The following is a 26,921-nucleotide window of genomic DNA, read 5'->3' as shown; positions in this document are numbered from 1 at the left end:
TAGAAGTTATATGTATCATCTTCCCATATAACAATGTAAAGACTTTAACATTATTGAGTGCCTTGTTATTACTTCTTTCCCATTTACCTTTCTATATATATTTTGAGTCTTGTATTTGATTGTCACATTTTCTATTCAGTTCTCGTCTTGTCATCAAGAATCTTTGAAAGTCCTTTATTTCATTAAATATCTTTTTTTCTCCTTGAAATATTACACTGTCTTTCTGGGTAGGTTATTCACAGTTGTAATGCTATCTCCTTTGCCTTTCAGAATATGGTATTTCATATCCTTCACTTCTTTAATTTGGGAGATAATAAATCTTGTTAAAGCCTAAATGTGGCTCACAATATTTGAATTGTTTCTTTTTGGCTACTTTTAATATTTTCTCCTTGATGTGAGATTTCTAGAATTTGTCCATAACATTCATGGGAGTTTATATTTTGTTATCTCTTTGGGGGGGGGGAGAGGATATGGGTGAATTATTTCTATTTGTTTTTGTCCCTTTCTTTCCAAGTTATAAGTGTAGTTTTTCTTTGTAACTTCTTGAAGTATTATGTCTAGGATATTTTTAATCATGGCTTTTTGGTTGTCCAAACATTCTTAAATTATATCTCCTCAATTTATTTTCCAAGTTAGGTATTTTTCTGACGAAATATTTCACATGATCCATTTTTCATATATATAAATTTATTTTATTATGTCTTAATGTTTCATGTAGTCATTGATTTCTACTTACCAATTCTATTTTTTTACGGAATTATTTTTAGCCATCTTTTGTACCTCTTTTCCCATTTGACCTATTTAACTTTTCAAAGACTTCTTTTCTTCAGTGAATTATGCCTCTTTTAACATTAGGCTAATTCTGATTTTAAGGTCATTTTTTTCTTCAATATTTTTGAAACTATTTTCAATATGTTTATTTTCTTTTCACAATTTTCTTGTATCACATTCATCCCCCCCCCCAATTTTCCCTTACCAATTTCTTCAACTCTTTCAGGATTTTTTTAACCCTTGTGTCCAATTCACATTTTTCTTTCAGGCTTTGCTTGTAGCTGTTTTCATGTAATTGTTTTCTTAATTTATGTTTTGGTCTTTCCTGACACAAAGTAGCTTTTTATTGTCAAATTCTTTTGGGCAAATCTCTTTAGGCAGTTTTCTAATCTATAAAACCAGATAATAATGCCTAGAATATTGCCTTACAGGATTGTCATATCAAATGACATCAAATATGTATAGCACATTGAACTAAATACAGAATAGCAGTTCTTCCCAAGTAAAGAGCAAAATCGTATTTAACTAATTTTTTTTCAAAGAAGCCATCTCATAACAAATCATATAGTAGCAACTCAGTACATAATTATTGGTTGATTGAACTAAGGATAAAGGAAATAGTAATGTTCCATTTATAAAAGTAAACAAGTTCACTCTGTGAATTTGAATTAATTTTCTGTTTTCTTTGGAGAGAGAAGTAACTCACATCTCCAAGGTTAGATTTTGGCCCCTAGTTTCACCTTCTCTATCCCTCCTCTTCTTAAATAAGTTCCTTTCTGCACAAGACTAAAATGTATCCTTCCCCTTACAAATAGTTCTGTCCTCTCATTGATCTGTAGCCAGGAATAGATGCAACTGACTATGAATCAGACATGATGAGAAATAGCCAGTGTATGTCTCATTTAATAATTTTTATTAAGAACCTGTTGGGCAGGAACTTGGTCTTTTGTAGATTACATGAATTAGATTCCATATTTTGAGAGATTAACAAACCTGAAGTATTTTTTGTAAAAAGACTTCAGCACAGGTAAACAAAGGGAAAAGATAAAAGGTCCAATTTCCAACATTAATCCATGCTCTCCCATTAATGCCATTTGCTTATGAATCATACAGCATTATGAACGAAGTAAAAAGACAAGCGAGTGCTTCATAATGAGAGAAATAAGACTACCACATAGTGCTGTCCATGAGGATTGACACAAAGAATACTACTCTGAAGTAAATGTTTGAAAAGAGGGGCAAGTATAGTGAGAACAAAATGTAATAGATGGATAGCCCCAGGGTTATATTAGTACTCATGGGATATTTAAAGACTGAGAAAGGTAAATGGTTCATTGATTAGATTATTCATGGTGGAGTTGGGAGAAGACAAGAATAAGAAAAGCTCAGGATGAGAAGACATGAATCACTTATGAGCTATACTATCAGAAGAGATTGCCATCAATACCATGGCAGAGCTGTTAAAATCCTAATATGTATAATTCATGTGCATAGAACCAATAACACTCTAACTACCCATCTTTTTAAAAAAAGAGGCCAAATATCATATGCAATGTCCTGAATATGGCAAAAGTACTTACCAACACAATGTGGTTGAATGTTATAGATCTGAATTAAAATCCTGTCTTTGTCCCTCATTTTCTCTAAGAAAATGTACAATTCCCTCAAGCCCTTAGTGTTCCAGGTCATTCTCTAAGATTGTGATGTAGATATGTTCCAAAGGCAGTTTTCACAGCAGGGGTTCCTCACATTGATGAAATTTCAGTTATGGAGAAAAAAAATCAAATACAAAATTTTTATAGAGATAAACATTTCCTTTTGTCTGGAAGTCAAGTCCAAAACATTGTTCTCTCCAAAATTACCAGGCATCTCATCATATCTCTTAATCATTTCTCAGGACTCAACCTTCCTGACTTCTTGGCATTTTTGGCACTATTAACCAGCTTGTTCTGTATACCCTCTCCTTTCCAGCTATTTATGACATCACCTACTCATTGTTCTCCTACTATCTGCCTGACCAATTCTCAAAGTCTTTTTTTGTGAAGTATTAATTATATCAATAACACTAACTCTGGATGTACCTACAGGAATCTGTCCTGACCTTCTACTGTTCTCACACAATATTTTTTCCCCTTGGTAACCTTGTCACCTTTCATAGTAATAACAAATGTTTTGGTTGACTCCCTATTATAGGCCCCCTTTTGAGTTTCAATAACAAATATAACAACAAAACCAGATAATAACAGCTATAGCCTATTAGATGTTTTGAACAAAATGACCTATAGACATTTTCAATTCAAAATGCCTGAAAATGATTTCACTATATCTGTTGAATGTAACATCATCCTTCTAGAGACCCCAGTAAGTGACCTTGAATTCATATTCCATTCCTCACTTTGCCTTATCCTATGTGGCTAATCAATTGACCAGGCTTGTTGATTCTAACTCCACAACATAGCTTGTATCTTTGTCTTTCTCTTCATTCAAAGACTTCACCTTGGTTTCAGACCCTTAAAATAGCATATTATGCTAACCTTCTTACTGGGATCCCAACTCAAAACTGTCCCCCTTTCCAATCCATTCTCCACATAGCAAACAAAGAGATGTCCCCAAAGCCTATATCTAACCATGTCATTCTCAAAGTTTATTTAACAAACTCTAGTTACTCGTTATTACTTCTAAATTAAAATACAATCTCTTGCTATGGGCATTTAAAACAATTTCCAAACTGATTTACATTTTACCAGGTTGATTATTTGTTAATCTCATATACTCTATGGCAGAGTTACAGACTATGTTCCATATTCTGTCTCTGTGACTTTGTGTATACTGTTCCCCATGTCTAGAATGCACTCCTGCCTTGCATGTGCTTCCTAGAAGCCTTAGTTCTCTTCAAATATCAGCTCAAACACCACTTCCTATAGTATGCCTCTTTGAATACATTCACCCATTTTCCCCTTTCCTATTAAATAATTTCATATATATTTTGTATATTCTTGTGTGTGTGCAAATTGTTTCTCTCAATTTGAAGATTAATGGCAGAAGGAAATATTTTCTTTCCTAGTGATAAAAGTCTCTGTGTTAGCTAGCTACATTTGTCTCTATTCAGACTGTTTATTCAAAAATGGAACCTGAACTCTCCCCTTGGTCATTCAGCTCCTCTAAGTCAGTTTTTGCCTTATCTTCCTAAAGCCAAAGCCTTCATGCCTCTTCCTGTCTTTGTCAATTGATATTCCTCCTCGTTTAACTTGCTCCCCTCACCTTTTTATGGTCCATTTAATGTGGTTTCCTTCTAGTAGTTAAGGGTAGGGATTGTCCTGTTAGATTATATTCAGTTTCTCTGTGCTTAGCACAACATCTAGAAAATTATATATACTTGAATATTCTCTCTGTCTCTGTCTCTATCTATCTATCTCAAGCATCTGTCTATCATCTATGTATACAATTTCACCCAAAACAGGCTTATTTAGTAAAATAGTAAGAAAAATTTCAAATGTCATACTGCCTACTATCATCTTGCCTCTTAGACCAGTGCAAACATCCAAAGCTATAAAACAATAAAAAAGATATCTAAATGTTAAGCTGCCATGAATGATTATTTAAAGATTAAGAGGGTTGTTCTAGTGTTTATTTTCTCATTTTTGAACCCCTTTTCTTCTGTAAACTAATAAAGGTATAAATGATTCAACTAAATAACTCAATAGCTAAAAATATTGCTGTTTAAAAACAAAGAATAATTTATGATACTTGAGATAATTATAATCTCACCTCATAATTACTTAAAGGGGCTAATTATTCAAAGGCATTTCAGTTGTGATTACTGTGATCTTTGACTATTAAATATTTTTCCTTAGGTATCCAGTGAATCAAAGCAACTATTATAATTCCATTCAAAATCACATTCAGTCATGAATTCATTTTGACTTAATAAATATCATCCAAAGTACATCCATTGCTATTTTATAAATTGAAAGAAAAATGTAATCAAGAAATAAATAAGGCATAGAAGTTCCACAATAGACATGTTTCTCCCCAATCAAGTAGGTTACTGTAGCAGAAATGATTGAGACCTTGGAAGTAAGTGACATACTTGCTAATTCTTGCATTTTGTCCCCATAAGATCCATGAAAAATGGCCATCTATATATGAAACATGGAACCATGTCTGACCTTCAGTGAAGTTAAATGAGTTGCCCATATAATGAGATGATTACTAGGTGTCAGAAGCAAGATTTGAAACCAAGGCTTTCTGAGTGCAAATCCAACAAGCTATCCATTAAGCCATAGTGCATCCTCTAAGATCCCATTAAAATTATTATGCCATCTAAATTCAGTGAAAGTCTCATTGGACTCTACTGTGGTTAAGGTGTTACTAGAGTTAATATTCCAAATTCTGGGTGCAACACATTCATGACTTGGAATTGGTAAGACTAGGATAATGGAAAATATAAGGAAGACAGAACTACAATATTTTGCTATTGCTATCGTTTCCTCTACCTAAGATAAGGATTTTTATACTGAAAGTATAAGATAAAAATTATTGAATCAAGAGCTCAAGAAAATTTTAATAGAGTAGGTAAAATACTAATTCAATGGAAAACAAAATAAAACAAAACAAAAACAAAAGTGTCAATATTATTGCTAAACTTCCATTGTTGACCTTGAAGAAATCACAAAGAGGGGAGTTGGTTAAAAAGACCCCATATGAGAAAATCCTTTTTTAAAAATAAAATATATTCAGGAAGATTCTTCTGCCTGAAGAACTATGAAATTAAGGTTTATTCTTGGAAAATCTCTGGAATTCATCATTCAGTAATTATTTTAATGATAATAACAATAACTAGCATGTATTTCTTGTTTAGTAGTTTTTTCAGTTTTTTGTGACCCCATTTTGGGTTTTCTTGGCAAAGATATCAAAGTTGTTTGTCATTTATTTCTCCAACTCATTTTACAAATGAGGAAAGAGAGGCAAACAGGGCTAAGTGACTTTCCCAGGGTCACACAGTTAGTAAATGTTTGAGGCTAGATTTGAATTCAGGAAGAAGAATCTTTCTGACTCAAGATCTGGTGTTCCACAGCATAACTGCTTCAGATTGTGCTAACTCCTTTACAAATGTTATCTCATAAAGTCATCACACAAATCCTGGGGTGGGGTAGGTATTATTATCTCCAATTTATAGATGAGTTAACTGAGTCAGAGGTTAAGTGACTTGCACAGGGCCATCCAACTAATAAGTGTCTAAGATAAGCTTTGATCTCAGGTTTTCCTGACTTCAGGTCTGGAATTTTCTCCATGTCCCACCTACCTGCCTGATTAAGCAACTGCTCTGTGCAGAAAAAAATAGAAATATTCAAATGGTGTAGTGAATGTGAGAATTGGGGGGGTTGGTCACAGAACTTGAGTTTAGATTGTGCCTCTGCCTCCCATTAGCCATGAGAATTTGGGTGAATGATATTTTGAAACTCAGTTTCCTCAACTGCAAAATGAAGTGTTGGATTAGATGGCCTCTGAGATGCTTCAAGTTAAAAGTCTTTAGCTAGATGTCTTCTAAAGTGCCTTACTACACTAAGCTTTGGTTGGAATAAAAAAAGTCATCCTCAATTCATTGGTTCTGTCCTTAGCTTCATAGAACAGCAATTTTATTTCTTCTAAAGAATGTATAGACGTCAATCTTATAGGATATTTCTTCATTTGTGGTCATTATTTCTTCTTTTATTGCTTTGAATTGAGTTAATATCAGGTCACTTATTGTAGTTTCTGAGTCTTCAGGTATTGTTGGATTTTTCATCATGGTTAGTGAATTACTTGGTTCTCTGCCATTACATTCTTTCCATTTAGCTTTGAAATGCTTCATAAATGTATCATCATCATCATAACAACCATCATCAATTTTCACTGTGGTTTGGAAGCTGGTTTTTGTGAATTTTCTACTTTTTTTTTCTTTCATTCAGATATGTTTCGCATCTTTTGGGTGATTTTGTCTAGAAGAAGATGAAATAAGTTGCTACTCCCTCCAGAAGGAAGAGCTCAGTGTAACCTATCTTCCATTTTCAGGAAGGGATAACTTTTTTTCTATTATGGAAGTAATTTTGAATTTGATTCTTCTCATAGCCTATGGAGGCATTTTTCTTAGACACTACATTATGAATTTGAAAATAAACGTTCTGCATAAAAGTGAAAATATTAATTAAGTTTACATAACAAATGGTTTGTTGTAGATCTGGGGGCTTATCATGTAGTCATTACAATTTATTAGTGAATAATTTTAGCTGTGGGGAATAAAGAGAGCCATCTGTATCATGATGGAAGGAAGGAAATTAAATAACATCGTCACATTGAGTGGCTGATCAAAATGAAGCTACTGGATGGTTCCACAAGGCTAAATGTTGCATGGCATTTTCTTCATTTTTCCATGTTTTCCCCATGCTAATTAATTCACAACCCTCCTATAATGAAATCCAAGGTTGCTTTTGGAAAAGTTACTTTAACAACATAGCACCAGTCTTTAATGATAAGATACTCACTGTTCAGTGTTTAGACACAAATATTTTGAACTAATTCTGTTTTATTTATATAGAAGAGATTTTTTTGAACTTCAGTCAATGCTGTTACTAGCTATAGAGCTGACTCCTTGTTATAACTTCTAATCAATCATTACAGATAATTAAGGAAAAAAGGTTATGAGCATAAATACTTCTAAAATTAAAAGAGAATGTGTTATTCCCTGAGTTAAGAAAAAAGAGAATGAAATAAATTTCAGCATTTTCTCAGATTACACTTTGAAGATGGCTTATGGATTTCTTTTGTTTTATGACTACCTGTCTCCCCCGTCCCTACTCACATTTCATTTTTAGGACACAGCTGTTTACTTCCCAGATGGCAATTAATCAGAATTGTAAAATGGAATGAATTCTTCATCTGGCATCACAGGATTGAATACAGCAGTAGACTTAGAATAAGATCTGCATTCCAATCCTGACTCAGGCACTTATGAGCTGTGTGATCCCGGGGAAGTTGCTTCATCTCAGCCTCAGTTTACCCCATTGAATAAAAGAAATGGTTGCAATAATCACACCTACTTCCCAGGATTGTTTGTTTAACAAAGGGAGGCAACATATATAAAGTGCTTTGAAAATGATACAAATAAAGTTATTTTCCTACTTCTTCCAAATTCCAGCTGAGTGACTTTCAGCAAGCCATTTATCCTCTCTAGGCCCGAGTTCCTTCATATGTAACATGAAGTGGATGGACTAGGTATTCCCTGTGTTCCCTTTCAGCTCTGGATTCTTTATCTCTTGTTAAATTATGATGCACTAATAAAAAACTGGAAACATGTTATTTTATAAAAGGAATTGGTGGGGGATGAGGTAGCCAAATAAACCATGGCCTATGGGTCTAATTTATATCATATGCTTCAAAACAAGATGAAGATGAGTATCTTTAAGAACCATGGGGAGGACTGACTCAAGTAAGGTGACTCATATGTTGATTATTAACATTTAGCAATGAATAACATTCATTGTTAACAATTATATGTGCTTAATTATTTTTCACTGTCAGAAAGGAAGACACCATGTAAAGAAGTATATTCACAAATAATTGCAATGGTAGGAGAAAGACAATCAATAAACAAAACAAAAAAATGAAATGTTCCTAATTATTTTGTACGTTGTTTTCCAGTGCAACAAATGATAATTTGCCTAATTGCTTATTCTTAATATATTTTGTAGAAATTTCTGAGTGTCCATTTTGTTTTACTGGATAAAACATAAGCTCACTGAGGGCAAAGTGCATTTCCTTTACATCTTTTTCTACCCAGTAATTAGTGCCTGACATGTAGTAGGCATTTAATAATTGATTGAGTAATTTTGTTGTAGGAAAAAAAAAACAAACGCAGCTACAAACATGTCTTATTAAAAAGTAAAAACAAAGGAGAACTTTTTAAAAATCCACTGCTAGAAGAAAACAGTAAGAGTGAAATTTGTGTCATGTTTCACTTCACATTTTCAATTTGATTTCAGAACTTCTGTGGAATGAGGCTTCTTAGAGTCATGTTACCTATAAATAGTTTGGTGTTTGGACTATAAATGCTTAAGATGAAAATATGTGAAGATCATCAACTAATTTCCTCTTCTCCTCTATCTTCCATCTTAGTGTTGCTTGTTGCTTTGATCTAATTGTCATGTTCTGCAAACCTTCAAGGGGCATTTCTCTGAACAGAAACTTGATGGACTTGAAAATTTTATAGCTTATCAAGGCCTCAGTCACATAATACACAAAATCTACAGTTGGAATTAGAAATTCCAGCCCTTAAATATAGATCCTTTGGAGACTGAAGTTAAAAAAAAAGAACCCTGAGAAATCTAGGGGGAAAATATTTAGTCAACCATTCAGTTAACCAGTATTTAGTAGCTGCCCACTAAACTATAGGGATACAAAGAAAGATCAGAAGTAGAACACACACACACACACACACACACACACACACACACACACGATAAATCAGAAGACACTAAATAACATTATGGGGGACTAGAAAAGTATTTTGCGTGTTTTGTTTGTTTTGTTTTATTTTCCCCAGATGTTTTTTTCTTAATTCATAAAAGTATTTTGTTATTTTCTAGTTACATGCAGAGATAGTTTCAACATTTTTTATAAGATTTCTTGTTCCAATTTTTTTTTTACTTCCCTCCCCTTCCTCTCCCATCAGAAGATGGGCTTTTAGCTTAGACTTAAATGAAGTCAAAGAAACTAGGATGTGAAAATGAGGACAGAGGGTATTCATTGGGGGATATTCAATTTAAATACTTGGAGTTTGGAGATGGAGTTTCTTTAAAAGAATAGCAATGTGATCATTATCACTAGATCACAGAGTATATTGGACCTGGGTATTTGGGAGAGAGTAATCCCTAATCCACCTGGAAAAGTAGGAAGGAGTAAGGCTTTGAAAACCAAACAGAAGAATTTGCATTTTATGGTCAGGATTGCATATTGGGAAGATAAAGTTGATAGTTGAGAGGAGGATGGATTGGAATAGAAGAGATTTGAGCTAGGTTGACCAATAAGAAGGATATGGTGTTATTTAAGGTTTGAGGTGGTAAGGTTGTGAAATCAGGGTGATGGCAATTTCACAGGAGAGAAAGGTTGGGATGTAAGAGGTGCTGTGAAAGTAGAAATCACTGGACTACTTCTGGAGATGAAGCTAAAAGGATGGAGTAGAGAAGGTAATCAGCAGAGGTCTCCTAGTGTTCCCCTCTCCACACAATTTTAAAATAATGCCCCAAATCAATTTATGAAGTGCCAGAGCCAACAAAAGGTCAGAGTGAAACATTCTTCATGCCCAAGACATTTTAGGATTTTGGAAAAAGTGATCTGTGGCATGGAGAAGGAGGCTGGCTCAGGGCCCTCTGCATGAAACAGCAGTGATGAACAAGGTAGTCTTGAAAGAAGCAGCAACAGCCTCAGGAGCTCTCAAATCAGTGATTGTAAGGGTACCAGTCAACTCATCAGAAAGAGATTATAGGGTACTTCTATGCTAACACTGGAATCAGTGTAAGATGCTGTTTAGCCAAACCATTGTGTATACCCATTTCTAGGTCATAGTTCAAGTGCAGGGAATAACACTTTCAGTAAAGAGACAGTGGAAACCCTGAAAGTAAATATCAGTTCCTGTCCCAAGGGAAGTGGGGCCCTGAAGAACAATAGAGATTGCTTCCTCAAGGGAACAGGGACCCTTCTGGGAAAGGACTACAATGCAGACTAAGAAAGCAGTGATTACACATCTCCTTAGAGAACACCATCAGATGAGCACCCCAAACTTCCAGTGCTCCAGAATTAGCTCTGAAAATACCAGTGCAAATAAAAAGAAACAAAAAATCACAAGTTTGAGACAAATCCTCCTCTTGCCCCACATTGAAAAGAGAGCCCAACATTAAAATAAAGTTCCAACATAAGAATTAGACTGTGAAAATGAACAAAAACAATAAAAGAACCTCACCTAATAATCTATGATGGTGACAGAGAAGACACAACCTCTGAAGAAGTGAATGAAGTCAAAACAGCTAAAAGCAAAGCCTTGAAGACAGAAAAAAGCCTTGGACAGAAATATATCAAGAATTCCTGGAAGAACTAAAAATGATTTTAAAAATAAAATATGACTGACAAAGGACAACTAGATACATAAATTAAGGCAAGGAAAGGAAATTATGAAAAGACAATTAACAGTCTGGTAAAAAGAGTTTCATAAGCAAATAATTATTAAAAATGTATTTCTTAGGAGGACACAGAGATCAGTTTCTCAGTGCTTTCCCATCCCCACTTTAGAAAGTCCTCTTTTTCTTGATCTGGGACACACCCAAGGGAACATAGAAATGAGGATAAACTCTTTTGTCTAGCTCAGTGATGGACTGATGGGATAAAATCACACCTAAATAATGGACTTTACCTAAAGTAATTTGAGCAAGGGTCTTTTCCCTGATGCCATCTGTAGAATTCATTTTAATTTAGACCATATTCATATCACGTCACACAATGGAATTGAATGATGCTAACCAATAAGCTTTGATCAATGTATAATGACCCTTCTCTATTGACAAAGGATAAAAATTCTGAAAAGAGACCAGCAGTCCACTTGGCTTAGCTCTCTGGCTTCTAGGTCTTCTGAGGCTTTGCTAACTGTCATGCTGAAGCTCTCTCCTAGCTCTCCTTACCACTTAACCTGAGACCATAAGAAGTTAGGAAGACATTTAGTTAATTTTTTGCTCATATATAATATTAATAAATTAAAATATGCTTACCCAAAACTTATATCTATAGCAATAGCAATTAATTCAGAAAACACATCTTCAAAGTGAACTTAGATAATTGCTTACTGTAAGCATCGAGACTTGGGGGCTGGGGTCTTTTTGTCAGGTACAGTTTAAGCTAGTCAATCTCTCTTTAATATAGAGTCCTACTCACTTCTACTTCTTCCCTAGCTGGTCAGGACTCTGATTCTGAAGTGTGTCCTTTCCTTCTTGGAGGGCAAGCTATGATGAAATCAGCCACTATACTCAAGTGTGATCTGCCCACAATATCCATTAACAAGTACACTAAAAGCACTGAGTATAACTTGAAGGGCTTAATGCCTACCCATGATCAACAGATCATTTCAAGTTGCCCCGTCCCAGGTATTAGCCTCTGTATAAGCTTCTGTCCTATTCCCTTCCTAATTACAACCTCCAAAATATTGATTATTTAGAGACATTAATTCCTGTACAACATAGGAAGCCTTACTTGTGTGTGTGTGTGTGTGTGTGTTTGTGTGTGTGTGTATATATATATATATATATATATATATATATATATATATATATATATATATATATATATATTTCCTTCTTCTAGTATGATATGAGGTCCTTGTGTGAAGGAATTTGTTTTTATTGTTTGCATGTTTTGGGGGTTTTTTGCCTTTTTTCCCTCCAAGACAGATATAATATCTGCCGTATGATAAGCACTTTTGATATGCTTATCAATGAATTTCATCAGGGAGCAATTGCAGTCATAAATACTTACAGATCATTGCTAATCAAGGATTATCACTTGTGCATAGGTATAGTATGTAGACTACACATCTATGTTGTGGTACAAAAAACAGCATACTACTGAAGCGGCTTTTGAAGGACCGCCCTTTTGGGGACTTGGTGAAGAACAGCCATGGGCCTGTTGCTGCCCGGGAGAGCATGGCCAAGCATGCCCCCGTACTTCCAGGACGCCAACTTAAAACTGGGGGTAGAACGGAAGTTGGCTCTATGTCTCCTTCACACTATTGGTGACAGCACTTCTGGTGATTGGCTCTGGTTCTCTGCCTGGCAGACAGTTTTGGAATTCAGTGAGTTTTATAAAAGAATATAGACTAAACTTAGATCTAAGACTAGTCATTTGTATTTCTACTTTCCTATTTCCCTAATCGGTATCACCTGTTTGTTGTCTAAACAATAAAGGCTAATCCCTCGCTGATTAAAAGCTCAGAGGCTTCTTTTCTTAGTGGTCTGGGAAATACATAAGGGAAAACTTAAAGAGGAAGTTTAATGCTCTTATAGTCAATTTTAAATCTCACAATGTGTATGGAATAGTTGTGGACTTATTGTCAGAGGATCTGGTTTCCAACCTTGATTTGTCCACTTGTTTCCTGTGTAACTTTGGGTAAATCAATCTTCCCCTTTATTCCTCTACTTCCTTATCTATAAAATAAGGTGGTTACAGTAAGTGGCCACTCAGAAAAAAAAATTCTAGGTTAACATTTAGAATTCTCAATGATGTAGCCTGAGAGTATCTCAGAAAAAAACAAAAAACAGAGAAATGGATAAAATTAACTAACAAAAAATCCCTCCCAAACTTTCTGGAGCCCTAGAACCTGGAATCCCATCATTGAATTCATACTTTGAGGTTAAGGAATCTCTCTGATGCAATACTTTGAAGGTACTTGTATTTCCTTGTTTCAAGTATTGTTGACACTGGCAGGCACACATGTCACTTGAGATTTAAGAATAAGTTACAGCAGTAGAAGTGTGTCAGAAAATTCTAACACTGATGTATAATTTACAGTTTGATCATTTTCCCCATCATTTATGCCTATAAAGTCAATTTTGTTTCTTTCAGAGTCTGCCTAAAACTCACCCCATACATGAGCTTTATGAAACTATTTGATAGTCCTTCACCAGGATTATGTGCAAGAGAGAACAAGCTAATGGGGATCAGGACAAACTTACTGAAAAGTTCATTGAATCATGAATTCATAAGAATCAAAGAATGTTAGGGTTAGAAGGGAGCTTGCAGATAATCTACTCCAAACTCTTGTTTTTAGAGTTGAAGAACTCAGGGCTGAGAGAGGTTAAATGACTTGTATAACATCACACAGTTAAGCTACTTCAAAACTGTGTAAGATTTCTTTTCTGAATATGCATAAGTACAGCTGCCCTTCCAGTGAGTGAGGCTTGACCAAGTCAAGCCTTCAATATCAACACAGAAGTGTTCAATTTTATACAAAATTTTGCTTGAACATGAGATTGGGCACAAACTCAGAGAACAGATTTCCCTACAACCACCTCTTAAGATAATATGACTTAGTGAACAAAGCAGTGGTTCTAACGTCAGAGTACAATGGGTTGTAATACTATTCATGACTTTGGAAATGTTTCCCCTCACCTGGCCTCAATTTATTCCTCCTTAAAAAGAAAATAAAGTACAATAGATATAGTTTAAAGTTGCACCTTGATCTAATTGCAGAACTTATGCAACATGTTTTGGATATGGTCAGGACTGGCCAAATTCTGAGATGCATAATGATTTTAGAAATTGTCCTTGAGAATTCCATGTTAAAACAAGCAGTTTTTAAATATATCATTAGAATACAGAGACAAGATGACAGAGGAAAGGCAGTGACTTGCCTGAGCTCTCCCCAAGACCCCTCCACATACCTTCAAATAATTCCATAAGACAAGTCCTAGTGCAGCATCACCCACAAAAGGACAGGGTGAAGTACTTTTTCCAGCCCAAGACAACTTAGAATGTCATCAGGAAAGGTTTGTTGTATTGTGTGTGAGTGGAGTGTGGTCTAGCTCAGGCTACACTAGTCCAGACCCAGGCCCAGACCCAGCCACAGCATTTCAGGAGCAGTCCTCGGGAGCATCTGAATCAACAACTATAGTAATTGCTTCTGGAAATCTTAGCCCACAGATGGTAAGGGAATCAAACAGTTGGCTAGAAGGAGATCACAGGGGTCTCTTTGTCAGCACTGAGGTAGGACTCTGTTGTTTTTCCCATACTCAGATCCAGGTCGCAGTCTTGGTGGAAGTCCCAGGCCAGGGAGGAAGAAAAACACACTGAAACTTGTGTCCACAGTGGAATGGGATACTGTTTATAGTTCCAGGGATGAAAAGCAGGCCTGTGTTTGCTTGTAGACCAGAGCACAGGCAAGAAGAGTAGTAAACGTACCTCTCCTTAAATCATAATACCTTGGAAGAAGCAAAAACATACAAATCCCTAGAAGTATCTCTGAAAACAGCTGCACAAAACCCCTGAAGCTTGGTATGGGACACCCTCCATCCTGGAAGCAGTGTCCCACCTTATCAAAGAGTTAAAAAGTCAAGAAATAGGGTGGTAAAATGAGCAAACAGAAAAAAAATATTCTGACTATAGATAGTTTCTATGGTAAAAAGGAAGATCAAAATATACCCTCAGAAGAAGATAACAAAATCAAAGCTCCTAAGAAAAATATTAATTGGTCTCAGGCCATAGAAGAGCTCAAAAATGATTTTGAAAATAAAGACAGGAAGAGGAAAAAATTGGAAGAGAAATGAGAGTGATGAAAGAAAAATTTGAAAAAATTTGAAAAAAAAAAGTCAAAAGCTTGGTAAAGGAAACACAAAAAATACTGCAGAAAATAACACCTTTAAAAAATAGACTAGGCCAAATAATAAAAGAGGTACAAAATTCCAGTAAGGAAAAGAATTGGTCAAATGGAAAAGGAGATACAAAAGCTCTCTGAAGAAAATAACTCCTTAAAAATTAGGATTGAGCAAATGGACACTAATGACTTTATAAGAAATTAAGAAATGATGATGCAGGGACAACTAGGTGGCACAGTGGATAAAGCATTGGCCCTGGATTCAGAAGGACCTGAGTTCAAATGCAGCCTCAGACACTTGACACTTACTAGCTGTGTGACCCTGGACAAGTCACTTAACCCCCATTTTCCCACAAAAATAAAATAAATAAAAATTTAAAAAAAGAAAAGATCATGCAAATGCAAAAGATTTAATGTATGTATGTATGTATATATATACACACACACACATATATATATATACATATATATATATGTATATATATATATATATATATATATATATATATATAATCATACCTCAAATGACATTCTCTAGTATTAACATTTAGGTTGGTGTCTTTTGAAAATATATCAATAGGAACATAGACAAAAAATAGTCAATTTAACCTCTCTCTATTTCTTCACATTATTTTCCTATTATTTCTTTTACCTGAGTGTTGTTCTAGACAAACTGACCTATTTGCCTTTTACTCAATGAAAATGTCCCTTCTAATCTCTGCTTCTAAGAGTAACTAATTTATTTTAAGAATAGGCTCTACTTCCTTCCAGTAAGGAAGCCTTTCCTGATGCCCATTGGTGAGAGTCCTTTCTCCTTCCTGAAGTTACTGTTTGTTGATATGCATAAGATGTGTGGCCTAGGGCATAAAATGATGGACTTGCCTTTGTCACTACTAGCTATGTGCCCCTGCAGAAGATTCTTATTTGTTCAATGTCTCATGTAATTTTTTTTTCACACTAAATGTTACGGTGTTTTGTTGTTCTGCACTGTATGAAGGGGTTTGCACATTATCTTTACCCTATATTGTTAAATCATGCCAATATATGGAGAGGGAAGAGAGAAATAGAATTATGCATTCTATCCAGCCCTCAATAAGCTTTTGGCTCCCTGAAGACATGGACTAGCTTCTTCTCCACGTTTTTCTTTTATTGCTCTCTATGTAGCTTAATGCCTTGTAGATAAGTCCTTAAATTGACATTTGTTCAAATGAATCATTTTATTGATTTGGGCTTGAATTCTAGAGTTCTGTTATTTGTGACCTAAGGGAGGTCACTCTTGTACCTTAGTTTCCTTATTGGAGATAATCTATCAACAAACATTTTAAGAGCCTACTATGTACCAGCCACTGTTCTAAACTGTGGGGTTACAAGAACAATAATTCCTCCTCCTAATGACTTTAACTCATAATCATCTGCCCTAAAGGATGATGTTGGAAGGGGGAGGATTGGATAATGCATATAAAGCATTTCATAATTTTAAGACATTATAAAATATGATTTTTTTTGTTTCAATGGAGCATGTCTTATTGCTGTGGGATATTTCTCCATCAGAGCAATAAAGGATCTGTGCCTTCTGGTTCAGTTTGAAACTTGTCCAAGGTATTCTATAACTCATCAGCATTAGGGTCCTTTATCATCATTCATCTGAGATTCTATTGAAATGGACAGGGCATTTTGGGCTCCTCCTATTTATCTGTTAGCTGTTCAATAACCTAGGCCAGATAGTATTCAGAATCATTTACTATTTGTCTTGACAGTAATTGCTCTCACAGTACATCTGACTATTACTTTCTTCCTTGTTCTCAGTCTGAGTTCACCAGTGTTAGCTCTTCTGACAGGATTCATCTCATGTCATTCAAATTTGATAAATCACCATTGTACAATGTATAGTCTATGTTCTGGTCAAGTATTCAAACCAACTACCATATCCATAGTATCTTCTGATTCAGAAAAATTTTTAATAATTATCTAGTAGGGAGGAGAAAGAAGTTACAATGGAGATTATTCTGTTTGCTTGTTTCTTTGACATATATTATAGATTTCTTTGTTGTTATTGTTGTTCAGTCATGTCTGATTCTTCAAGATGCCATTTAGGGTTTTATTGACAAAGATACTGGAGTGGTTAGCAAATTCCTTCTTTAGCTCATTATATAGATGAGAACACTGAAGGAAATAGGATTAAATGACCTGCTCAGGGTCACCTAACTAGTAAGTGTCTTAAGCCAGATTTGAATTCAGGAAGATGAGTCTTCCTGATCCTGGGTCCAGTACTCTATCCATTGTGCCACCTAATTATTAAATGGAAGATAGATAAAAAGCACAGTGAATAAAAACCTGCCTATGGAGTCAGGAAGACCTGAGTTCAACCAAACTTAGACACTAAGAGTGTCTAACCCTGGAAAAGTTACTTAACCTCTGTTTTCCTTCATGTCCTCCTTTATAAAAAAGTTAATAATAACACCTGCCTCAGAGGGTTGTTGTGGGGATCAGATGAGATAATATTTATGAAGCACTTTGCACAGTACCTGACACATAGTTGCATTACATAAATGTTATTTTTATCATTATAATCACTTACAAATAAGTGTGGAAAATAGACAGACAGATACATATTAATGGCTTAAAATATGCCAGGCATTCTGCTAAATGCAGGAAATGCAAATAAAATAAAAATAAATATATTTTAAAGCCTCTAATTTAAAAGGGATTATATTCTAATGGAGGAAGACAGTATTAAAAAAGGGCTAAGGAAAGGGAAACAATGGAAGGAAGATATGCATGAGTTGGTTAGGCAGAAAAATCCTGGGAATCAAAAGCAGATCTATGAGAAATGAGAGCATAGATGTGCTGAAGGCTTCATGAAATTGTGGTGTGAGACAAGCACTTATCAATAATTGCAAAGGCCAAAGGGGTATCTTGAGACTGAAAAATCTATTGACATGAAGGAAGAAGAGCCTGAAAGTTAGGAGTTCTGAGAAAAGAACCAGAAATTTCGATTATTTAGGTTGCATAAGAGATAACTTACTGAGGCATTGGGGAGAGACAGATTTGGGGCTGACCTATTAGGCAACCTGTTGAATCATGTTTAGAGTTATTCCACTGTGGTAAAGTATTGTGACCAAAGGATAATTAGGTAAAGCCCAAATACAGCATATAAGAGCCAATTTTGAGTACATCTTTCTAATTTCAAAGAGTCAAGATCTGCTATTATATAGGGATTTCCTGAAACCTTCATTTCTATTACTCCTTATATCTCATACATTTTATCAGGAGAATATTCAAAACATACATATGTATATAAGTGCATAGATTAAATATAAAATCAATGCAAACCAGGCAAGGGAGAGAGAGAAAATTAGTTTTGTGTATATGGTGGGATGGAGGGCAGAGCAGTACATCAGGAAAGGCTTCATGTACCATCCGTAATGGATTGGATCATTTCTAGGCATTTTTATCCTAGGATGGAATGTACTGTCCTTTTTTCTCATTTTAATATGGGATTGTTATATTTTAATGTGGGAAACTAGTGTGAATTCGGATTGTTGACCTCTCTTAAATTCTTCCTAATACTGAATTTTTAAAGACTATTACTAAAACATAAATGATGGATTTGTCTGAAATTGGCAAGATGTATTCAAAAATAGCAGAGTATGCAAAAGTTATCATTACGGTAAGAAAATACAAGTATTTATTATTTAAAATGGTCTATGCTCTGGTAATTTCAATTAGGAATAAATGGAGGCAATTATCTCATTAATCCTAATGGAGTAGTGTGATGCAGAACAAAGAACATTGGTTTAGGATCTAGGAGAACCAAATTCTACTCTCAGTACCTTTCAATGTAACCTTGGGGAAATTACTTGGTAGGGAAGTGTTTTCTCATCAGGAAAATGATTTTTAAAGAGTAGATGGAAAACTTATTCTGGAGTTAGATGTCTTATTAAACATCCCATCTCAAATGGTTAATCCAGTGTGATCTTGGGCAAGTCACTTAACCTTCATACAGCTAAATTTTACCATTTACCACTTAAGGCTCTCTGTATTTCCCTCAAACTTTAGCTCTATAATATTATAATCCTTTCATGCTATAATAATATATTTTAAAAATTAAAATAATATTCATCAATTATTTATTATGTAGCAAGGTTCTGTGCTACGAATGAAGTAAAAGATGAGTAAAAGTCAAATTGTGCTTTCATTTCAATTAAAAAAAAAAACACAGCCAGGTTCCACAATAGATAGAGTTCTGGGCCTAGAGTTGAAAATACCCAAGTTTAAATCTGGCCCAGAAACTAGTTAAGTGATTCTAAACAAATCACTTAATTATCCAATTTCTACAAATGTCAAATGATGGTAGCTATTTTTCATCATTGATATGGTCATAAAATGAAATACTATTTGTAAAGTGCTTTTCAAACCTTGAAACACTATATAAATTCAATCTTTTTGTTATTGTATGTATATATATACATATACACATACATACACATACATACACACAAACACAAACATATACATATGCTTATACACACATATACACATACATGTAAATCTATACATACATGTATATATACATCTATATCTATATATCTAGAGATAGAGATATATACAGACACACACACACACACACAAGTGTAGCACCCCAACCAGACTTTACTCCTCTACCTGCCATTCTAATTGGCAGGCCAGAGTTTCCTAGAGCAACCTACATTTCTATTCATGTTTCAAGGGGGCAACCTTGAGGATTGCTAGGATCCTTAGTATTGTTTTCATGGGGCCCCTAGTGATATGTTCCCCTTTATTATCAATTAAACATAATCAGCCTTTTAAATATTTACTGTCACTCAGATAGATGCAATAGAAACATGCTTCCAAACAAGGGGCACACAATCCCCTTGGATATATAAGGTCCCTGGGGAAAGTGTACTCAAGAGTACATGTCAAAAAATTATAAAAAAAGAGTCCATGTGGCCAATAGATTAACTTGCAACTTCTGATTATTTGTCTTTCCATTTTATAGAGGCTTCATGAAATCCACTTAGTTGGCTCTCTACTTGGGTCAGGCACATTGCCCTTGTCAAGTCCTGAACCTGTCTCAACTCAATGTCTTAATATCTCTCAACTTCTCAAAAATGCACTACAGTTAGCCTTGGCTTCCCTGGTAAACACTGTTATTGACACCATTTCAACATTTGAAGTTCTCCTGATTATCACCAGTTTAATCTTGAGGTGAGGCTGGGAACAGATGTCCTCTCTAAGGCAATCCCCTCTCAGAGACTGATGTGACTCCTTCATCACAGGATCATTCACCATTACACTGGACTGATCTTAGATTCTATGCTTCCTAAAGTTTACACTACTATATGTAGGAAGAGCTTATGTCTGAATCTTTCAGTCACTCATGAGGCATTTCCTATGTGGTGTTGACATTTTACATTTTTGGAAGTAGATTTTTTAAAATTCACAAAATAATTCCTTAGTGGGAAGCATTAACAATTAAGGGAATAAGGAAGACAATTACAACACCAGTTTGATTATAGAAGTGGATTACAACAGAACTGAAAGGAAGATTGTGGAGTAAAACCAGGAAGCCCCCTGAGCTCTCCCAAATTTCCCTCAGAAACAATGTTAAATTAAGCCTCTCAACAGATTCTGGAGCTGCAAAGCCTTTAAAAAAATGGAGTGAAACAATCTTCTGACTTAAGATAACTTAGAATACCTTCAGGAAAGTTCTGTTTCATCTGGGGAAAAGGAGAGTACAGCTCAGCACAGAGGGTGTCTGGGCAAAAGGCTCTTCATCACAGCACAGATCAGCAGCTGAGGACCTAAGCTTAGCAAGCTAGTGGTACGGTAGCAACTAAAGCTAATGCCTCAGAGAAGAAAGCTGAGAATGAGTGGATCAAACAACAAATCATAGAAACAATCAACAATTTTATCCAAGAGAATGACAATAAGGAGCCAACATACGAAAACTTATAGTATGCAGCCAAAGCAGTGCTTGGGCTAATTTTATATCCCTAAATGCCTACATGAATAAACTAGAGATAGAGGAGATGAATGTATTGGGTATGCAACTAAAAAAGCTAGAAAAAGAGCAAATTAAAAATCCCCAATAAAATACCAAATTGGAAATTCTGAAAATTAGAGAGATTAATAAAACTGAAATGGAGAAAACTACATAATTAATAATTAAAACTGAGCTGATTCTATGAAAAAAATAAAATATATAAAACTTTGCTTAATTTGATTTTTAAAAAGAAAGAAAACCAAATTACCAGGATCAAAATGAAAGGGTGGAGACTTCTGTTTCCAGGTCAAAGAGAAAGCGGCTGTGATTACTCACAAGCCAGGCAGGCTGAGAAGAAGCCCCATCACCCACCCCCTGGGCCATGCTGTAGCACAAACAGTGTGTCCTGCAAGCATTGCTACACTTTAAGAAAGAGTAAAAAGTCAAGAAATAGTAAGCTAGGATGAGTAGGCAGAGAAAGCAGAAGACCATTGAAAACTTCTTTGGGGGAATGGTAGACCACAATACAACCTCGGAAGAGGAAGATAATAACAGGGTCAAAGTTCCAACATCCAAAGCTTCCAAGAAAAATTTGAACTGGTCTCAGGCCATGGAAGGTCTCAAAAGGGACTTTGAAGAGAAAGTAGGAGAGATAGAATGAAGATGTAAAGAAAGAGAGGAACGAATGGAAAGAGAAATGAGAGCAATGCAGGAGAGTCATGAGAAAAAAGTCAACAGTTTAAAAAGCCAAATGGAAAAGGAGATTTAAAAAATGTCTGATGAAAAAAATGAAACCATGAACTCACTACCAGTGAAAAGGAAATTAAGTCAATGATTAGGAGATGTTTTGCCCAACTATATACCACTAAATTTGACAATATAAAGGAAATGGATAAATATCTACAGATACACATACATACATATGTGTATACATATGTATGCACACACAGATATATATATATATATATATATATATATATATGTAAATGTAAGTATACATGTACATATACATATACACATCCACATACACCCACTGAACACACACTCCACACAGAAGATCCTGTAGTTATTATGTGGATAATATTGAGGTGAGGCTAGGAAGAGATGTCCTCTCAAAAGCAATCTCCTCTCTGAGACTGCTGTGACTCCTGGGTTTATAAAACAGAAGATTGCTATATTAATTTACTGCTGTGTTTTGTGTATCTAATGTGTGTGTATAATATATACATGTATATGTGTGTATACACACACAAACACACACATATATATGTAAGATTTAAGAGGAAATAAAATCCTTAAATAACCCTAGTTTAGAAAAAGAAAACAAACAAGCCATCAATGAACACCCTAAGAAAATCTCCACAGCCAGATGCGCTTACAAGTGAATTCTACCAAGTACTAAAAGAACAATTAATTCCAATACTATACAAACTATCTGGAAAAATAAGTGAAGATGAAATGCTACCAAATCCCTTTTATTCGTCTAATATAGTGCTACTACCTAAACTAGGAAGAACGAAAACAAAGAAAAAATATAGACCAACCTCCTTAATGAATATTGATACAAAAAGATTACTGCAATTTATCACCAGGATAATACACTGTGACCAGGTTGGATTTACACCAGGAATGCAGTGATGATCAATATTAGGAAAACTATCCACATAATTAACCACATCACTAAAAATACTAACCAAAAGAAGAGAAAGCTTTTGACAAAATATCACACCTATTCCTCCTAAAAACACGAGAGAGGATAGGAATACATAGAGTTTTCATTAAGATGGTAAACAGTATCTATCTTAAACCATCTACAAACATTATATGCAATGGGGATAAGTTAGAGGCATTCCCAATAACATCATGGGTGAAACAAGGATATCCATTATCACCATTATTATTCAATATAGTATTAGAAATTTTAGCCTTAGCAATAAGGGAAGAAAAAGAAATCGAATGAATTAGCATAGGCAAAGAAGAAACAAAACTATGACTTTTTGCAGAGGATATGATGGTATACTTAGAAAATCCTAAAGAAACAACTAAAAAGCCCTACTTGAAACAATAAATAACGTTAGGAAAGTTTTAGGATATAAAAAAAATCACATAAATCATCAGCATTCCTATATATGACCAACAAATTCCAGCAGCATGAGACAGAGAAATTTCATTTAAAATAACTGTAGACAATATAAAATACTTAATAGTCTTCCTGCCAAGGCAAACCAAGGAACTACATGAACACAATTACAAAACACTTTGCACACAAATTAAATCATCTAAATAAATGGAAAAAATATAAATTTCTCATGAGTAGGTCATGATAATGTAATAAAAATGACAATTTACCCCAAATTAATTTGCTTATTCAGTGCCATACCAATCAAACTACCAAAAAAAGTATTTCATAGAGCTAGAAAAAAAACAATAACAAAATTCATATGGGAGAACAAAACGATAAGAATATAAAGGGAATTAATGAAAAAATCAAAGGAAGGTGAGCTAGCTGTAGAAGATCTAAAACTATATTATAAAGCAGCAATTATCAAAACTATTTGGTAATGACTAAGAAATAGAAAGGAGGATCAGTGGAATATGTTAGGGACACAAAACACAGCAATAAATTAATATAGCAATTTACTGTTTGATAAACCCAAAGACTCTAGCCCCCAGGATAAGAACTCACTATTTGACAAAAAAAACAGTTGGGAAAAATGGAAAATAGTATGGCAGAAACTAGGCAGAGACCAACATCTTATGCCATAGAAGAAAGTAAAGGCAAAATGGATACAAGATTTGGACATAAAGGGTGATAACACAGGCAAATTTAAAAAGGAAGGAACAGTTTACTTGTCAGATCAATGGAAAGGGGAAAAATTTATGACCAAAGATTAGGAAGAGAACATTATGAAAGATTGAGTAGATCATTTTAACTACAGTAAATTAAAAAGGTTTTGCACAAATATAAAAAATGTAAACAAGATTAGAAGGAAAGCAGAAAGATGGGAAACATTTTTTTTTTACTGACTGTTTCTGATAAAGACCTAAGTTTATAGAAAACTCAATCAAATATACAAGAATACATGTCATTCCCCAATTGAGAAATGGCCAAAGGATGTGAACAGGTAGTTTTCAGATGATGGAATTAAAGCTATCTACAATCATATGAAAAAAAGTATGTTCTCAATTACTACTGATTAGAGAAATGCAAATTAAAACTACTGTGAGGTATCACCTCACACCTATCCAATTGGCTAATATGACAAAATATGAAAATGATAAATATTGGAGAAGATGTTGGAAAATTGGAACACTAATGTTGGTGGATCTTTGAACTTATCCAACCATCTTGGAGAGCAAATAGGAACCATGACTAAAATGCTTTAAAACTGTGCATACGGGGGTGGCTAGGTGGCACAGTGGATAAAGCACTGGCCCTGGATTCAGGAGTACCTGATTTGACATCCGGCTTCAGACACTTAACACTTACTAGCTGTGTGACCCTGGGCAAGTCACTTAACCCCCATTGCCCTGCAAAAAAAAAAAAAAAAACAACAAAAAAAAAACAACCCAAACCAAACCAAAACAAAACAAAACAAAACAAAACACACACACAAAAAAACTGTGCATACGCTTTGACCCAGCAATACCACTACTTGGTCTATATACCAAAGAGATCAAAAGAAAAAGGAAAATGAACCAAATGTACAAAAAAATTTATAGCTGCTCTTTATATGGTAGCAAAAGAATCAGAAATGATGGGATGCCCATCAATTGGGGGAATGGCTAAAGGAGTTGTGGTATATGAATGTAATGGAATACTATTATACTGTAAGAAATGATGAGCAGCCTTGCATAAGGGGGCTTAGCCTGGGGTGAGTGCAGCCAACAGATCTTTGGGAAAGAGGTTACAGCAGTAATTGATCATGTCTGGAGACAAAGGGATATCTGCCTTCCCAGAGTCAGACAATCTTTTCAAATGGGCTGGCACCACTGAGACAGTATATGAAGACCTGAGGCACAAGTTGTCCCTAGAGTCCCCAAGTGGCTACCCATATAATGCTTCCATTGTAAAATTTGTCACACCTTCTTATCATCCTAATGTGGACACCCAAGGCAATATCTGTCTGGACATCCTCAAGGACAAGTGGAAAGCTCTATATGATCTCAGGACCATCCTACTATATATCCAGAGCCTCCTGGCAGAACCCAACATTGACAGCCATTGAACATACACACACACACACACACACACACACACACACACACACACACACACACACACACACACACTGCTGAACTTTGGACAAACCCCACAGCCTTTAAATAGGACCTGCTGGAAACTTTCATAAAGCAAGTGATTAGCCAGGAGGCAGCTATAACTCGGAAGCTCCAGGCCACAGGGGCTGGGCTCTGTGTGGCCAAGTAAGGGGAACAAATGCCCCTGTACCTGGCCTGGCGGGCTGGGGCACACACCTGTGCCCAAGCTCTTCCCCTTCTGGGGCCACCTGGGGTGGGGGGAGAGGAAGAGGAGGAGGAGAAGGAGAGATTGGGCCAGCTGGAGTGCACCAACTACCAGGGCCACACTCCCCTCCATGTGGCTGTGATCCACAGGTAAACATAGATGGTTCAGCTGCTCAGAGAAGCAGGGGCTGATCTCAACAAACCAGAGCCTACTTGTGGGCAGAGTCCCCTACACCTGGCCATGGAGGCCGAGGTCACAGAGGTCTTGCTGCTGCTCTTGGACAGGGGTGCGGACCCCAAGGGCCCAATTGTATGGAGGTTGGCCCCCTTGGGTAGTGCCACGCTTCGTTCAGATCCCCTCCTCACCCATCCCCTGCGTGCTCATGGGGCCCAGAGCCCGAGTCTGAGCATGAGGAACACTACAGCCCCAGAGGCAGAGACAGTGATGAAGATGATGAGTATGACGACATCGTGGTGCACTGAAGCTAAAGCTAAAACTGGCACACCTTCCTCCTTCCTAGCCCCTCCCTCAATTGTTGGGTCTCTGGCCAAGTTCTTTGCTGCCTTTTTTTATTTTTTATTTTTGTAGAAAAACCTTAATTTCAATAAAACTTTGGTTCCCCTGGGGGGAAAAAGAAAAGAAGGTGTCATAGAAACTCAAGGAGGGGGATAGTAAGGACAGGCAGAAGCTCACCTTGTCTGGCCATCAAGAAAATGTAACATTTCTCAGGACAATGAATGAATGACAATAGCTTTCTCTTTTAGTGAATTTTCCTGTGCTACTGAAATCACAGGTATGGACTACAACAAACAAACAAAATGAACAAATACATTGAACAACAAAATATACTTCTTAATCAGGTGCATAACTCACTTCTTACTCTGCCACTGATGGACTTCATGTATTGTTAGCATCCTTTATATTTTAGTCCTATTGTGACAATAGACCATTTTCCCCATGTTAGTTAATTTTCTTGTTTTAGAACATTTGTAGTCATAAAGCCTGATAATGATAAATGTGACTGATGAAATTATGTGCCCATGAATATTTAGTTCATGACATATCTATATATTTTACATCTTCTCTCAATCTCTACTTGTCCCAGCTTACTACTATTTATAGTATTCCTGGGTGGGGCATACAATGAATCTCTGCTAACTCATCCCAATTTCTAAGGAAAAAAATGGAATTTTTCAGACTAAACTATCCAGATAATTTTCACTGTCTGAATGCATGGGGTGACTGCTGAATTCTTCACTGAACTTTATCATCTTCTAGAGTTTTGAGAG

At 35.5% G+C, this 26,921-nt stretch overlaps 1 pseudogene; it reads left to right on the top strand.

The window, feature by feature from the left end:
- The first annotated feature begins 12,468 nt into the window (after window positions 1-12,468).
- LOC122747097 lies at window positions 12,469-26,114 on the top strand (annotated as a pseudogene).
- Window positions 26,115-26,921: the final 807 nt, after the last annotated feature.

Source organism: Dromiciops gliroides, chromosome 3 (assembly GCF_019393635.1).
Source record: "Dromiciops gliroides isolate mDroGli1 chromosome 3, mDroGli1.pri, whole genome shotgun sequence".
Taxonomy (NCBI): domain Eukaryota; kingdom Metazoa; phylum Chordata; class Mammalia; order Microbiotheria; family Microbiotheriidae; genus Dromiciops; species Dromiciops gliroides.
Note: the sequence above shows the minus strand (reverse complement) of the source record. Positions and strands in the feature narration are given on the sequence as shown.